Source organism: Ranitomeya variabilis, chromosome 4, assembly GCF_051348905.1.
Source record: "Ranitomeya variabilis isolate aRanVar5 chromosome 4, aRanVar5.hap1, whole genome shotgun sequence".
NCBI classification, from domain to species: domain Eukaryota; kingdom Metazoa; phylum Chordata; class Amphibia; order Anura; family Dendrobatidae; genus Ranitomeya; species Ranitomeya variabilis.
The window spans coordinates 605,378,912-605,390,452 of NC_135235.1; the positions used below are offsets into that span (position 1 = coordinate 605,378,912).

The following is an 11,541-nucleotide window of genomic DNA, read 5'->3' on the forward strand; positions in this document are numbered from 1 at the left end:
GTGCTGCTGGTTACATTTATGTACAGCCTCTGCATAGGACCTGGTATGGAAGGGACAGTTCTTAAAAGCATGCCCCTCCCCTCCACACACATTGCAGACCATGCATTAGTGCACTCCTTTGCAAGATGGCCCACAGTATTACATTTCCCGCAGAACTTCTCCACTTTACAGTCCTCCTGGAAATGTCCAAAGGACTTGCACTTATGACAAAACCGTGGAGCAGAGGGAAAATACATAAAACCTTTATCCTTCCCGATGGCAAAACTGAGGGGAGGGTAACGATACCCCCAGGTCCCTGAGGATCTTCGTGGAACCGTACAAAGAACTTATGCTTACCAGTCCACCATCCTACTTCGTTCCTCACCCTATGTGAATAAACCATATGGCTGCAATGGTGGAGCAGGAAATTTTTAATGTCCTCAATACTCACAAAAGGGTTATGCATAAAAACCACGACTGGCACGTCCCCTCTTGAATACAATAACGTGAATGTGAGTCCAGCCAAGGCTGAATTCTGCAAAGCCTCTTGCTGCTTCAGGTTGCTGAATAGGTTCTGGCAAGCAACCACATAATCCAGCACCAAAACATACCGGCCATTCCTTGGAAACTCCTGTAGACAGATGATAGACTCACGAGCCACTCCCAGGATTATGAAGATGACTTCTTCCACCAAATAACGAAGGCTGAAATGGTTCCTCCTCGATTCCTCAATATCAATGCGGAAAGCATTCTTGACCCGAACATCGTCGGTCCCAGCATAGCATATCCTCACGCCCATCGTTACTCATTTCCTTTGGACCCCCCCAATAGCAGCAGGCAGCTTAAGCCACCTAAGTGGCGATGCTGCAAGGCCGAGGGGGAGACACTACAGGAACCTCTTTGGCAAGACATTTGATCTTAGCCAAAAGGCCGAGAAGCGATAATCAGAAATGGTTTGCCACTTCTGCTGCACCTAGGCCTAAAACTGACACCCATTGTGGAGACAGAGCAAAAGATTGATGCAGGGAAGACATTTCCAGAAACTCTGGATGCATTCTCAATGACAGTTCTGCTGTGTGTGTGTGTGTTAGGGCTAGCGGAACGCACCAAATAATTAGAGAAAAGGAATAAGGTGTGTTCGCAGCCCGGGGTCCACTATGCAGAGATGGAACCTGCTGCTAAGCAATGACGGACTATATGGCGGTACAATGAGGATACACACGGGTTAGCTTCACCCTGTGTGAATTAGTCGAACCCTGTTGCGTCACAGGGCCGCAGTACTGCACGTAACAAAACTAATAATTAAATATGAGAGTGCATGCGATGCCGCACTGGCGGACGCCACTAACCACCCAGACTTTGGTTAGGAAAGGGCAGTGATAGCGCACGGCACTGCACTGGCAGTCACAGCAATAGACGCTGTTAGTGTACCAGTGTTGGTTACAAGTCGGGCGCTAGATAACAATCACCCTCCTTACGTGAGCATTCAAACACAAGGGAAGGGATATTTAAGAGCGACTTTCACTCACAACACACACACATAAACAAGTGTATACTAGCGCATCGCCGTGCGGCCATGCGAGCCTTATATAGCTGCAGCAAGTAAAAGACCTTCCTAGAAGGACCAATGAAAGACTGCCATACCTGAGCATGTGACCCTAGATCTCCACTGAGAGATCTTGCCCTGGGCATGCTCAGTGTGTGCAAAGCAGGACTTAGTCCTAGCACCTACTGGACCTTCCTGAAAGGACCAATGGACTTAGCTGCAGTATCTGACCATGTGACCCTCGATCTCCACTGAGAGATCTTACTCAGGGCATGCTCAGAACGAGAAAAGCAGGACTTAGTACCAGAAGCATCTGCTCGCCGCTGTCCAGCACTGACTTCAATGGCAGAAGCAGGAAAAGCAGCAGTAACTCTTTGTACAGAGTGGGACTGAGCAAGACGCAGGGACCGACGTCTCCGCTGAGCAGGCTCCACTGCGGCAGGAGAAGAATGGGAGACCGCAGCGGAGACGGCCCGAGATTCCCCCTGTGCAGAGGCGGGAACTCGAACCCTAACAGCGTGTTCAAGCTGTGCACAATGTGTTTTGAATCTGCATAACTCCGCCTACTTTGACACACCCTCCATCCTCATTGTGAGTGCACATGAAGGTTCTGTGCTAAGATTCTATCTACTGCAGGCAGGACACCTGGTTGGTCATAAGCATTAGAATACTCACACACACAGGTGTAGATGGACAAGGCAAGCAGATTTGAGATCAGCACAGACACCAGGTTTCCTTTTTTTCAAATACATATAATACACCACTTTTAAAAGTCGGTGGTCCACAAGAGGGAGACAATGTTTCACAAAAGAATTCATGCGGTCACAAATGCGGTATGTCTGGCAGAACTACTCATTGGATACTTCAATTTAAATGCCGCCAAGTACTGACAGCAGGGGCCTAATTTTGTAGATGGCACAGTATATTTGCAACACTGTTACAAAGGCCTAATATAGGCCTACATCTTAACACACCTGTTGCAGCAACCAGTAAAGACAAATTGATTGATTAGTTGATTGCATATTGAATGCAATGCAATGTTTGACATACATAGGTGAAAGCAAGGCCAGGCAAGGCGCACAAAATGTTGCAAATGGTAAAGAGAAATCGAGCAAAATGCTACATTTGGCATGAGAAATGTGCTTCTTTGACCCTAGAATAAACTCATATAAAGGGTTAAAAGACAACTTGCGCTGATTTCAATTCAATCTGCTTTTAGAAACCGGATCAGAGAAGGAGTGCACTGGTCCCGGAGATACTGCAATAACGGGTCAATGCGTGGAGTGGACAGAGCAAGATCTTCTTCCATCTCCCTGTTCCAAAAATCCATTTAATATATGGTCCCCAAATAGGGGACGTATCAGATATTAAACTGATAAGAACAGATTTTTTTTTAACTTGGAAGTACCCGATTTTAGGTACACCCGTTTATTAAAGTTTTAAAAGCAATTACAAATAAAAGACATATATATATATACAGTGTTTTACATATTTAAAGCATTTGTAACATATTGATCTAAATTTTTTTTTTTTTATTATTATTATATATTTTTTTATGTTACATGCAGTACGAAAACAAGAAATATACAAGCATCGGCCAATAATTGATGGTGGCGTTCAAATTATGGTATTCCACTCTTCTACCATCCATTGCTTTGATAATAAAAGATTATTTTTCTTGTCCAATAAATAATAAATATACATCTCACTAAAAGCCAATGATAAAACGTCTTTTACAGTTAAAACATCATGTTTAAAAAGGATGTTCCTGGCCTTCCATAGAGCTTCTTTGATGGTGCTGATTGTCTTCCATGCAATGATCCTCTTACTTGCGTTGGGGCATTCTATGTATCCAAATAAAACCGTCTCAAAACTTAAGTCTCTTAGTTCAGTTATTTTCTGGAGTAAAGGAAAAATTTTTGTCCATATTTGTCTTGTGAAATGACAAGTCCAAAGAATGTGCCGCACTGTTTCTTCTCCTTGGCAGTCTTCTCTTGGGCATTTGGCGGATCTCACGAGTCCTCTTCGATGTTGGAATGCCCGGCATGGAAGACAATCATGCACACAGCTCCAGGCCAGGTCCTTCTGGGAATGAAAAAGATACGAGGCATTAACATTTTTCCAAATCTCTAAACACTTAGGATCATTAAAATTTCCAATCTGTGTCACTTGTTCTTTTCATTTGAGGCCCTTTAAGATCTTTTTGCTATCCCGTAGGGCCTCTGTGTTTATACCCTTTAGGTCATATGTATTAACAATGGTACCTAAAATTGTATAGTTTTCGGGTGTATTAAAAGCGTATGGGGAATTTAAAACTGTTTCAAACCACCCAAGGCATCTCATAAAAAAACCAATGTTAAAACGGATAAAATATGACCAGTAACTATTTTTAAAAAGGGAATTAAAACACAGGACAAAGAATCGGATTAAAACAAAAGCTCTAAAATCTGGGAAATCTTTGCCACCATTACCTTTGGATTTTACCACCAGCTCTCTCTTTAGTTTTTCCATCTTGGAACTCCAATAAAAGGTAAAACAAGCTTTGATTATTTTGTTAAAAATGCCGTTTGGAGGAGGGAAGACCAGGCTTAAATATAATAAAAGCGGCAATATGACCATTTTAATAATTAAAATTTTCCCTTCCATAGTCAATTTTCTCAGATTCCACATACACAACTTTTGGTTTAGCTTCTGAGCCACCATATTCCAGCTTTCTGTGCCTTTATATTCTTCATTAAAAATTACACCTAAAACTTGAACAGAGTCCCTCTCAGGAACATGGTTGTCTGTTAAAACCATATTGCCAACCTTTAAAATAGAACTTATGTTAAAATTTAACTTAAAACCAGACACACAGCAGAAAAACTCCACCTGCCTTAAGGCTTTTTGTACAGAAGGGGAATCCCTGCATATTATGGCTACATCATCCATATACCCTGTGACTTTAGCCTCCAGAACTCTTCCACCAGGCAGTGGGATTCCCCGGATTTGTTTATCCCTCCTCAGGGCACATAGCAGGGGCTCAAGAGCACAAATAAATAAAAGTGGGGACAGGGGACAACCCTGCTTAACCCCAGATTTTAAAACAATGTCTTCAGTTTTAAAACCATTCACCACGATCTTACTTGTGCAGTCTTTATAAAATGCCTTAAGTGACTCTAAAAACCCTTCATGTATACCCATTTTACTTAAAACATTAAAAAGGAACTCGTGAGATACTCTATCAAAGGCTTTCTCAAAATCAAGGGATAAGACCGCCACTCGACTTCCCCTTGATTTAGTGTCATCAATGATGTCTTTAATTAGATTTAGGTTTTCCCATATGCTTCTTTCTGGTATACCACAAACCTGGTTAGGATGTATTATGTTTCCAACCACTCTTTTGAGTCTATTTGCACAGATTTTGGCCATTATTTTATAGTCACAATTTAAAAGGGTTATTGGTCTCCAATTTTTTATGTCCGATTTGTCCCCTTTCTTATGTATAAGGGAGACCTCACCCTTTTCCCAAGAGGTAGGGAGAGATTTTGTATTAAAAACCTCACTTAAAATTTTTAAAAGATCTTCTTGTAAAAGCTCTTAAAATGTGGAATAAAATTCTATAGGAATACCGTCTGGCCCGGGGACTTTCCCTGTTTTAAAACTTTTAACTGTTTCAGCCATCTCTTTCTCGCTCAGGTCCTGCAACAAAAAATTTTGTGACACTGGGTCTAAGATGGTTGTGATTTCCTCCATAGAGCTTTCCATAAAACTATTGTCTATAATTTTTGTGTTAAAAAGGTCAGCATAAAATTGGTGGACTTTAATTAAAATTCCCTCTATTCCATTTTCTCCCTCCAAAGAATTAATAAATACCATTTTTCCTACCATATTTTTTAAAAAATAACGAGAACAGGTTTCATTTTCTTCCTCATGCTTGACTTTGGAGTGAAAGATTAATTGCTTCCCCCTTTGTTCCAAGCATCTTGTTATTTCAATTTTAAGATTGCTAATATCTTTATCCACATCTATGTCGTGTTCCTGTAGTTTATAGAGGGTTTGCAGTCGGGTATTTAGGAGGTTGTAAATTTCTCTCTTTTCTTTAGCTTTTTGTACTCCAGCTTTAATAAAGAAATCTTTAATATTTTTCTTCATTTTTTCCCACCACCTACTAATAGGGGTATGGGGATTTCTGGTTTGCTTGCAATTTGTATAAAATTCTGTAAAACCGGTTAAAATTTCTGGATCGTCTAAGAGAGAGACATTTAGCTTCCAGGCACTTTTACTTTTTTTTCTTAAAATCATCATATTTAACATTAAAAAGTAAAAATTTATGGTCTGAAAAGACATTGGTTAAAAGCTCACATTTAAAAGGCAGTATGGAATTAGAACAAAAAATAAAATCAATTCTGGAGCTACAGTTCACATTGCTCCAGGTTACCCACTCTTCAGCAGGGAGATTCATATTGCATTCCTTAAAGGGAAGGTACCGCGTTTGTTGATCATTAATAAATCACTGTAATGTAGCATAAAATGCTGCTATAACCAAGTTTTAAATGCATGTGAAACAGATGTTGTGTGTTATATGAGTTTAAAAAAGGCACTGGGGGCTGACATCTTAGTTTCACAGCAGTTCACGACACTAACAGTGTCATTTTACGGCACCCAATGGACATAGGAGATAATAGACCGGCGTTGACCCTATCTATAACATTGTAGCAGCATTAGCAGTGAGCTGGGCACGCCTCTGTGGGCTGCACAAATCACTGCTGTAGGTGTGACTAGCCGCCATTTTATTATAGCCCAGTGCTATCTGCCGAGCTCCACTTATGCTCTATCACAGCCTTCACAGCATTCACAGCCTGCAGACAGGGAGCTAACACCTGACACCTCTCTCTGCCATACAATGTATCTCTCCCCTCCCTCCACAATGCCTGGCAATTCACTGCAGACCTGGATCTCCTTCTTATCTTACTGAGGGAAGAGTCACAGACAGCTTCACTCTTCCTCCAGTCCACCATGCTGCTGAGCCCACTGTTCTGCTCTTCTGTAAACTATGTAGCTGTGTTTCTGATGCAGTAACTGCTGGTGATAGCAGATCACAGGGCAGTCACACACAAAATGGCTCTGTTTAAAAATACACCACCCAGTGTTTTATGGCAAACAAAGCCTAATTGGGACCAAGGTCTAGCGCATACCCTGCAATAGCCTATTCTGTCACCTGCCTGGCTGTGGAGGTTGGCACCCTAATAACGATTTTTTGGCGCCCCCACTCAACGTGAACTCCCCCTCACTGCCCTAGGTCACCCTGTACTGCAGGTGTGAAAACAATAATGAACAGAGATGAAAAAAGCAAAAAAAAAATGGTCCAAAAAAAGGAAAAAAACACAATATAATGAAATTAGCAAAAAAGAGGCCAAAGCAGGATAATAGCTATGACCTTATCATAGATTAATTTACTAAACACTAATGATTGGCACCAGGTATGCTGTCAGATATGCCACATAAAAATATTTTAGCATCAATTACTACAGCCTTTACCACATATATAAGGTGGCAGGTGACAGAATAGGCTATTGCAGGGTATGCGCTAGACCTTGGTCCCAATTAGGCTTTGTTTGCCATAAAACACTGGGTGGTGTATTTTTAAACATTTATAATAAAATTCTTTTGCTTTTAAGGGGATATATGTTCACTAAGTTATGTTTGATTCCCAGTATATTAAAATGTTTTTCTAGTACAAAATGGCTCTGCCCTGTGATGCTGCTCTTCATTCTTCCCCAGGGATACTAGACCACCCAAAAGGGGAGGGAAATGGTGATGTCAGCAGTTACAGCCCCAATTTTCCAGCTAACAGTAAAGCTGGTAAGTCTTACTATAGCTGCTTGAGGTCTAAAACGGAAAATGCTCCCCCTAGTGGTCAATATATATATTTGTAAGAAAATATATAATATTTTTCATATAGAAATGTTTGCAAACAGTGCAAACATTGCATTAATACATTTTATTTACTATTTTAAGCTTAATTTCACAAAAAAAAAAAAAACTACAAGAAAACTGGTGGCACCTTCCCTTTAAAACAATCGGTAAGTTTAAAATCCTGCACCACATTTCTGAGCATAAAAGAGGTTTTATCATAGTTTCTGCTCACCGCATTGGAGAATCTTTTCTCCCCACCCATAATACAATTAAAATCACCTGCTAAAATAAGAGGATCAGAGTCATTAATAAAAAGGGGTAACATTTCTAACATTTTGCTCTTTCATTTTTCTCAGTAGATCCATAAAAATTTAAAAACTGCCATTTAAAACCATCAATAAAAGCTTTAACCAACAAAATCCTGCCTGGTAAAACCTCCTGAACAGAGTCAATAAAAATATTACCTTTAAAAAGAATGGCGACCCTTGCTGACCTGGATTCATTAGATCCTGACCATACTGAGGGTCCGTGTGTCCAATCTGCTTTATACTTGTTATAATTTAAAGAATGTGGAATATTACATTCCTGTAAGAAAAAAAACTGATGCAGACAAGGTGTACAAAAACTCAAAGAGCGCCAACCTCCTGGGTTTTGTTTTAATCCCTCTAGCTTTGAGGGAAATTCCGGAAATCCCCGCCATAAGAGAAAATAAAAGGTACGGGATTCAAAAACTCTTACCTCAGCTGGTTATAAGTCTTCATCGGAGGATTCGGTCTTGTCTCCGACGGTCATGAGGGAAGAGACCACGGAGGACTCCCCATCAGACAGGGCTTCGGATGGCATATACTTCCCGGGACGAACTCATTTTCCATAGGTACTGTCTCATTTGTCAGGTAGGCCGACTCCCATCCCTGCTCCTGATCACCCACTGACCCCCCTCCGGGGAACCAATCGGAGGGGTCAGATCGAGCTCAGGTGCCGGCTGTCCTCTGACCGGAGTTACAGTTTTCTCCTGGACTTTCCGTCTTTTTGAGTCAGATTTTTCGCGCCCATGAGCCGTCCCGGAAGATCGCAGAGACGAGGGTTGGCTTTTGGCAGAAGCAGCTGTACCCTCTGCGGGGTCCCCTTTTTGCTGCCTGCTCTCCTTCTGCCGTTCCCTCCTGCGTCTCGCTTTCTCGTTCCTCACTTCAGTATAGCCATCCTCACCTGTACCAGGTACCTCATTTGACTCGTCCATCGACTCCTCATCATCCTCCTTTGTCTCGGGGACAGCAGAACCAGCCGAAGGTTGGCGGGGGGCCGGAGGCTGTTCCTTCTCAGGTTGCGCTCCTTTTGAATTATTTCTGTTACGACAAAAAGAAAATATGAGTGACCTTTTACAAGACAAATTGTACACACACTCTCTGTCTGGCATTGCTCAGTTTTATGTTCCTGGCTTCCACATTTTGCACAAGTAGGGTCACAATTTGAATGCCCATATAGCTTACATTTTCTACAGAAGGAAGGCATGCCATTAAAATAGAGGTCGCCATTCGTTTTGCCAATTTTAAAACGAGCTGGTGGTAAATCTACTCCTCCAGGTTTTGAGGCATTTTTAACACAGGTTACAACGTATCTCCATTTGGAGGTCCAAATGCCGCATTCATTCAAAACCTTTCCCAAACAATTGACTTTTTTGAAGAAACCCAACAGGTATCTTCCGATTTTGCTCTCTTGCATATGGGGTGAATAAATTTTAACAATTAAAAGCCTGGTCTCTTCTAGATCATGGATGGCAAATTTAACCCCTTTAAGCTCAGGGTTTTTCTGGATAATCGCATCAGGGGAGATGACCTGGTTGCAAACATGCTGATGGATACCTTCTCCGGTGAAAGTTACATCGTAAATACCACGCCTCGGATAGTCCTGGATGGCCAAGATTTCATGTTTCCGGACTGAAAGAGCCTTTTCAAGAACATTGTCAACCACAAATTTTAGTCCACGGCCATCTCCTCCACCTTTGTCAAAATAAATCTGAACTGTATGCTTTAGAAGGGCATAGGCTGGAACATCACCAGGATCTGGATCCATGGCTACAGGGAAACAAACGGGGGTGTTCCGCAACAAGGAAGGGCACCAAGTAATCCAAAGACTACCTGGCTAGGGCGATCGCAACTCGTTGCCTAGGGAGTAAGCCCACCTCCCAATAGCGACAAGGGATTGGATCCCACTACAAGAGTGGGACCCGCACCCAAGGCCGAGAGGCGGGGTACCCCAGGCACCTAAAGAAATTCTACCAAATGCAAGAAAATCCTACACTTGATCTTAGCCAAAAGGCCGAGAAGCAATGCTTGAAATGCTTTGCCACTTCGTCCGTACCAAGGCCTACAACCGACACCCATTGTGGAGACATAGCAAAAGATTGCCACAGGGAAGACATTTCCAGAAACTCTGGAGGCCTTCTCAATGACAGTTCTGCTGTCAATGACAGTTCTGGTGTGTGTGTGTGTGTGTCTGTGTTCGTCTGTGTGTCTTCGATCAAGCTGTGCACGACGCGTTTTGAATCTGCATAACTCAGCCTACTTTGACACTCCCTCCATCCCCATTGTAACTGCACGTGAAGGTTCCGTGCTAAGATTCTATCTACTGCATGCAGCGCACCTGCTTGGTCAAAAGCATTACAGTACTCACACAGGTGTAGATGGACAAGACAAGCAGATTTGAGATCAGCACAGACACCAGTTTTCCTTTTTCTGAAATACATATAATACACCACATTTAAAAGTCGGTGGTCCACAAGAGGGAGACAATGTTTCACAAAAAAATTCATGTGATCACAAATGCGGTATGTATGGCAGAACTACTCATTGGATACTTCAATTTAAATGCCGCCAAGTACTGACAGCAGGGGCCTAATTTTGTAGATGGCACAGTATATTTGCAACACTGTTACAAAGGCCTAATACAGGCCTACATCTTAGCACACCTGTTGCAGCAACCAGTAAAGACAAACTGATTGTTTGATTGATTGATTGATTGCATATTGAATGCAATGCAATGTTTGACATACATAGGTGAAAGCAAGGCCAGGCAAGGAACAGAAAATGTTGCAAATGGTCAAGAGACATCGATCAAAATGCTACATTTGGCATGAGAAATGTGCTTCTTTGGCCCTGAAATAAATTCCCATAAAGGGTTAAAAGACAACTTGCGCTGATTTCATTTCAATCTGGTTTTAGAAACCGGATCAGAGAAGGAGTGCACTGTTCCCGGAGATACTGCAATAACGGGTCAATGCGTGGAGTGGACAGAGCAATCTCTTCTTCCATCTCCCTGTTCCAAAAATCCATTTAATATATGGTCCCCAAATAGGTGATGTATCAGATATTAAACTGATAAGAACAGATTTTTATTTTTATTTTTTTATACACTCAGTTTACAAAAGTCTTCAAAAAATGAAAAACTCATATATCCATCATCATGTACATGTGATATTTATCCTCTTTTGATTTTTAAAATCTCTATATTATATATTAAATTCTATTATTATTATATACTTTAAGATAAATATCTAGTCTTTTCACAGGGGGTTACAAGGTTTCCAAGAAAAACATAACATCATAAGGTAAGCATATTCCAATCTTTTGGCTTCCATATCACATTAGCTTTTCTTTCTCCTAATAGCACTTTATCTCTCCAGAAATATAAATACATATAACTTAAACATAATTTAACACATTGATCCACAGATAACACCTCATGTTTAAAAAGTACAATATTCCGAGCTTTCCAAAGTGCCACTTTTACACATGTTAAAATTATCCACACTACCTTAAAAACGTTTTCCTTTATCCCCATTCCGTAAAAGATAATATTAAAATCTAAAAAATTCATATTACTTAAAACCTTAATTAATTTACACATTTTATGCCATACAGATTGTGCAAACTTACAATTCCAAAAAATATGTAAGGGAGTCTCTGGATCAGCACATTTCCTTCTGGGACATTCCTCAAATCTTACCAGTCCCCTCCTGTGCTGAAACTCTCTGGTCGGCAAACAATCTTTTATACTGCACCATAACAACTCTTTATGCTCATTAGACAAGTAACTGGCATTCACATTTGACCAAATCCTGT

At 41.1% G+C, this 11,541-nt stretch overlaps 3 pseudogenes; all 3 read right to left on the bottom strand.

Moving 5' to 3' along the window:
• Positions 1 to 2,758: 2,758 nt before the first annotated feature.
• On the bottom strand, positions 2,759 to 2,975 carry LOC143771356 (U2 spliceosomal RNA; annotated as a pseudogene).
• A 6,641-nt stretch (positions 2,976 to 9,616) lies between these two features.
• On the bottom strand, positions 9,617 to 9,751 carry LOC143770808 (U2 spliceosomal RNA; annotated as a pseudogene).
• A 904-nt stretch (positions 9,752 to 10,655) lies between these two features.
• LOC143770746 (U2 spliceosomal RNA) lies at positions 10,656 to 10,862 on the bottom strand (annotated as a pseudogene).
• Between the last annotated feature and the right edge of the window lie 679 nt (positions 10,863 to 11,541).